This window comes from Tenrec ecaudatus, chromosome 8 (assembly GCF_050624435.1).
Source record: "Tenrec ecaudatus isolate mTenEca1 chromosome 8, mTenEca1.hap1, whole genome shotgun sequence".
Taxonomy (NCBI): Eukaryota; Metazoa; Chordata; class Mammalia; order Afrosoricida; family Tenrecidae; genus Tenrec; species Tenrec ecaudatus.
Window position 1 is genome coordinate 72405488 of NC_134537.1, and position 5946 is coordinate 72411433.

General features: G+C 36.1%; 1 non-coding gene across 1 annotated transcript; it reads left to right on the plus strand.

Moving 5' to 3' along the window:
• Positions 1-4205: 4205 nt before the first annotated feature.
• Positions 4206-4395, plus strand: LOC142455658 (U2 spliceosomal RNA). The gene has a single exon (XR_012785819.1). It is a non-coding gene; the product is annotated as a U2 spliceosomal RNA (small nuclear RNA).
• Positions 4396-5946: the final 1551 nt, after the last annotated feature.

Sequence of the window (5946 nt, forward strand, 5' to 3'; positions counted from 1 at the left end):
ATATCATACTTTTCTCAGAAAGAATATAGTGAAGACAGTGATGTGACAAGGAGGGAACCCCCACCCCAAATGGAAAAAAAAAAGCTTCTCTGGATGGAGCCTAAGTAGGGCACATTTTTTCCCCCTGGTGAGCATCGAGCAACTTGTTCTAAATTAGTGCACCCAGTAGCATCAATTGGGAAGGTTCTCGCTAGTCACGGTGATTTTTTTAATAAAAGCAATTTCTCTTGAATCTCGTGTTTTGTGATGGCCCATTTAAGAGAACAGCCTGTGGCTGTGAAATTTGTTTCCTGCTCTGGAAAAATGCTGCAGAAACTGGTGTATTGTTGAACACAGTTTACAAGGAAAGTGTCAGGGAAAAACTCAAGTGTACAAGTTCAAAAAAGTGTACGAGTTTTCTCATTTTAAATAAGGTGATATGTAAATTAATGACAATCCTAATTCTGGACATCATTCAGCTTCCCAAATGGATGAAAATGCCAACAAAATTCATACATTTGTGCTCAAAGACTGATGATAGACCCTTGAGATGGGGAAGTTATCTGGACTCTCTTGGAATTTTAATGGAAGATTTGGGATCGAAAAGGGTTGCTGTGAAATTTGTGCCTCAGGTGCTGACTGATCAGGAAAAGGAACATTGAGCAAAGTTCACATAGCTATCTCAGTGCACCAGCTTTTTGCAAATAGCAAAACAAAACAACAACAAAACCAGTATGCTTCTCTTTCTTGCCCCACACACCTGACTCACATGACCTTGCTTTGTAGGACTTCTCTTTATTTCTGTGAATGAAGAGGGACAAAAAAATGAAGCAATTTGATGATGCAGATGAGGTGAAAAAACAAACGAGGAGGTGCTGTCAGTCATTCAAACAGATGAATTTGAAAAATGTTTCCAAGAATAGAATTGCAGTTTTTCCAAATGTGTTAAGTATAAAGGAGGGTACTTTGAAGATGATATGGCTGTTTTGTTAAAAAAAAAATTCAATCCATGCCTTTGAAAAAAAATTGTTTTGGGGGGTATCCCTCGTATATAAAATACTGGGGGTGGGGGACCTGCCGACACAGAATTTTTTATCTAGCAAAATTATTCTTAAAATACAAGAGAGAAAATGGTATTTCTAGGAAATTAAAAACCAAAGAAATTCTAAAACCAAAACAAACATTTCAAAACTTGTTTACCAAATCTCTATGGGCAGAGAATAAACAATAGCAGATAAACCTGAGAACATCACATGGCACAACATGACACCGAACCTAATAGAATGAAGACATTTAAAATAATGCAATAATATATGAGGGGAAAAGATACCAGTAAAATTACATGCAAATAGAAGAGAAAATTGGTAGCACTTAATTTCCTGTAAATTTGAAGATATTTAAAAGTGTAGGGGTGAGGTTTAGCCTGTCAATCAGGTTACTTCTTGATATAAAGCTTTCTTATACATATGAGTCACTGAATGGTCAAACCAGCCTAACACAGAAAACAAACACAAATAAAACAAATAGAAAATTACAAAACTTCATATATCAATACTGACACTGAATGAAAATGTATTAAATGCATCAATCAAAAAAGGTGAGCAGCAGACTGAATTAGAAAGCAAGACCTATCTATATGCTACCTTAAAGAGAAACACTTGAAACTAAAAGACATAACTGGAGTAATAATGACAGAATGATGAAAAACCTATCAAGCCATAGGCAACCATAAAATGTCAGGAGTGACAATATTCAATTCTGATAAAATAGAAATCAATGTGAATAATATAAGAAGGGAAAATAATGGAAACAACATAATAAAGAAACAGTACACCACGAACCAAAAAAAACAAACAGAAACTTACTGCCATTAATTTGATTCCGATTTATAGTGAACCTGTAGGACAGGGTAGAACTTCTTCCCCTGTGAGTTTTTGAAACAGTCAGTCTTTATTGCAGTAGAAAATCTCACCTTTCTTCTGCAGAGTGGCTAGTGCTTTTGAACTGCTGACCTTGTGGCTAGCAATCTAATGTGTTATCACTACGCCAATAGGGCTCCTTACATTGAGAATATATAACCATCATAAACATACACACACTTTTGAAAGACTGTTGAAATACATTAATCAAATTCTCACAGAATTTAATAATGAAATGAATAGTTTTGACAAGGATAGTAGAAGATTTTAGCACCACACTCTCAAGACAGATCATCAGGAAGAAAACTCTAAAAACAGAAATGCTAAACAATACAATCAACAAACGTGACCTCCAAACATATACCCAATACGCAACAACACAATATACAATCTTCTCAGGGCACGCAATGCATGGTACACAGTCTACAATAGATTACATGTTAGGCACAAATCAAACCAAATTCCCATTAGTAGATTAATGGATGAAGAAACCTTAATAATACATGCAATGGAATATTATGCTTCCTTAAAACAGCGATGAAACTATGAAACATCTGATAAACTTAATAGATCTGTGAACCAATATGTTGAGTTAGTCCACCACAATGGGAAATGTCGCTTGAGTCCAATATTTTAAAGAAACACATCTAGACAAAGGCAGGCTTCTGCTTGCTGTTCTCTGGACATGTACTTTTGAAATCTTGTTTCTTAACCAACCGAGTATTGAGCTTGCCTCGTACTCATAAATCATATATCGCCCTTTTGGTTGTACAACTTAAAAACCACTGACACAGGTGACAGCCCCTTAGCTAAGATCATTTTCTCAAGATGGAAAGAAAAGGAGAAAACCATTCAATTGCTTCCATACAATATTGCTCTCATGTCACCTTACATCAGCAGTCACTCCTACAAGAGCAATTAGTGATGTTTCCTAGAAATTTAAGTCAAGATGCAGGTTCGCTGGTGGAAGTGACTGGGTGGTGGTAGTGGTGTCTGTCTTGGATTACACTTACATCACTCTTGTGTTGGTGAATTACAAATTTCTCAAATATACAAATTCAATGTTACCGATATTCTCTATTCATTGTTTTATGTCTCTGCCTAACTCATAATCTACTTCAACACAGGGCTGCTTGATAGATGAATTAAAGTTTAAATGGTGAAATTTGGACCAACTAGAGCCCAGGGGTTCAAGCTTCACTGAAAGCATTAGCCAAAAACAAGGTTTCAGCAATTGATGAATACCTACTGAAACATTTCAACAAGCTGATAAAGCACTAAAAGCACTTATTTATTCCAAGACATTTGGAAGAGAGCTACTTGGCTAACTTACTGAAAGAGAGCAATACTTTTACTCATGACAAGGAAAATTAACCCAACAGAAAGCTCAAATTATAGAACAATATCACTGACTTCACATGCAGGTAAAATTTTCTGAAGATCATCCAACAATGTTTGTAGTACTACATTGACATAGAGCTGCCACATAGTCAAACTATATTTAGGCAAGGATGTTAAACAAGGGGTATTAGTGCTGATGTCAGATGACTCTTGGCTGAAAGCAGAAAACACTAGAAAACCATTTACTTGTGCTTTATTGACTGTCCCATGGTACTCACCTGTGGATCAAAACAATCTATGGACAGCCTTGAAAAGAATAGGAACACCGGAACGTTTCCTTGTACATATTCAGAACTTGCATATGAATCAAGGCAGAGCTGTGCAAGCAAAATAGAGGAATACTTCATGTTTAAAACCAGGAAAGGTGTGTCAGCATTGTATCTTTTCACAGTATTTTTTCTATCTGTATGCCAAACAAATAATCAGAGCAGTGGGATCATATGAAGAAGAATTTGCATGAGATTTGGAAGAAGGCTTATTAACAACTTATGACATGCAGATAAAACCTTGCTTGCTGAAAGTCAGGATTTGAAACCCTTCCTGATGAAAATCAAGGTGAACAAACAACGCCATAGGTAGGGGAACAACTAGGGAATCAAAATCAACAAAGAGGAGGACATAGAGATCTGAGATCCTGGGGGTGTTGGAACAATAGCAATCTAGCTGAGAGGAATGACTAAGAGGCAGAAGAAGGGCAAGTATGATGGTGGGGTAGCAGGAAGGTAAAAGGAAACAGAGGAAAGATTGAGGAAGCCAAGCTATGGATAGAGGGAGAAGAATTAAGAGCCCCCAATAAAATGATCTTTTAATTAAATAAAACAATGTCATAGGTTCTATTTACTGGGAAAATATTATAGTTTCTGATTCCCTTCTTTGCTACATAGTTCTAGAGTTGAGGATGTTAAAATGGCTTATCAGCCTTTTGGATAAGATCAAGTGTAGTATCGGTTCTTATCAGTTTAATATAGTTGAGGTTGTTAGAAGTAAACATGAGAATCCATATATAATGATCCAAATCTTAGGACAATGTTGTCTTTCTCCCTGATTTTGTCTGCTATAACTCTACATTTGTACTAGACGATTGTGTAAGGTCTTTTGGAAGCAACACCTCATATATGTTCAATTGAAAATTAGCTAATAAAATTTAAATACCTTTTCACAAGTCACGTATTTCTACTGAAAAATTTTAGAATTCTAAGACAGGCCTTATATTAATCTTTGTTATTACTCACCTTACTTTATCTCAAACATATTTCTACACTAAATCTTATGTATAATGAACTGAATCAAAATATATCTTGATCTAAGTAAAAAAATAATAAACAAAATTCTATTGTATTTTCATTCATAGCGATCTCTAATGACAGTAAAACAAGAAGCAAAAGCTAAATTTTCAAAAATACCTTCCAACAGGGGACAACTAAAAGCCACAAAAGCAAAGAATGCTTCATCTTCCAGGCACCATGTGAAGAAAAGGAAGAAGGTTGCATGAAATGCTCCTACCCAGGGATTAGAGTTCTAAAGGATGCTGGTGCAGGCTGAGAGGAAGAAGGGCTTAAAAGGGGCTCGGCAGCCATCCTCATTATTGACAGGCTGGATACTCATGCACGCACGCACGGCATTCCTTAGAGCAACCTCAATGAAAGGAAATCTCTGTTCATGAGCACTTCAAAGTAACGATTCCTGAAACCATAAATCTGTGATTCTTGGGCCCATACAAGACTTAAGGACTGGTATGACTTGATGAAGAGATTAACTGACATCTATAGTGTGAGTCAATTTTGTTATTAAAAGCTTAGGAATAAGTGTCATTTGTTTAAAAATATTACATTTAGAATGTAAATAAAGAAAGAGAATGCTTTGAAAATGATAATGGCAGCATATGTGCAAATATGCTTGACACAATGGATGAATGTGTGGCTTATGATAGAGATGTAAGAGCCCTCAATAAAAGTATTATATAAAAAAGAATATTCACATTTTCATGCCCCTCCTATAGCTTTTCCATTGAATAATTCCTCACTGTTAGAACAATAGACACCATCAAGATACATGGAGTGAGAATGAAATTGTAAAAGATTTCATTTTACTTGGGTTCATAATGAATACTTACGGAAGCACACACGAACTCATGATTATCAAGTAATTACTCCATCAGGTCTCCTTCTCAGAGAAGCTACAGTCAGGAAGTCAAGCTATGTATTTTATTGGATAAATTTTCTGAACAAGATATATAAATAAATACTTTTTATAATATATGTAATATACATTTTATAATATAAATACTTTATGGGGACTCTTACATCTCTTATCACAATCCACACATTCATCCAGTGTGTCAAGCACATTTGCACAAATGCTGTCACCATCATTTTCAAAGCATTCTCTTCCCCCTTGAGCCCCTGTGATCAGCTGCCATTTTCCCACTCCATCCCCCATCTGCCCTCCCTCATGAACCTTCGATAAGTTATAGATTATTATTTCCATATCTTATATTGTCCTCCATTGCCTCTCATTCACTTTTATGTTATTTGTCTCCCTGGGAGGGGTTCTAGATTGATCCTTGTGATTGGCCTATCCTCCCCTAATCCTCTTCGTACTCTACTCTCCTTGTTGGCCCTGGGGGCGGGGGGTTTATCTATCCTGC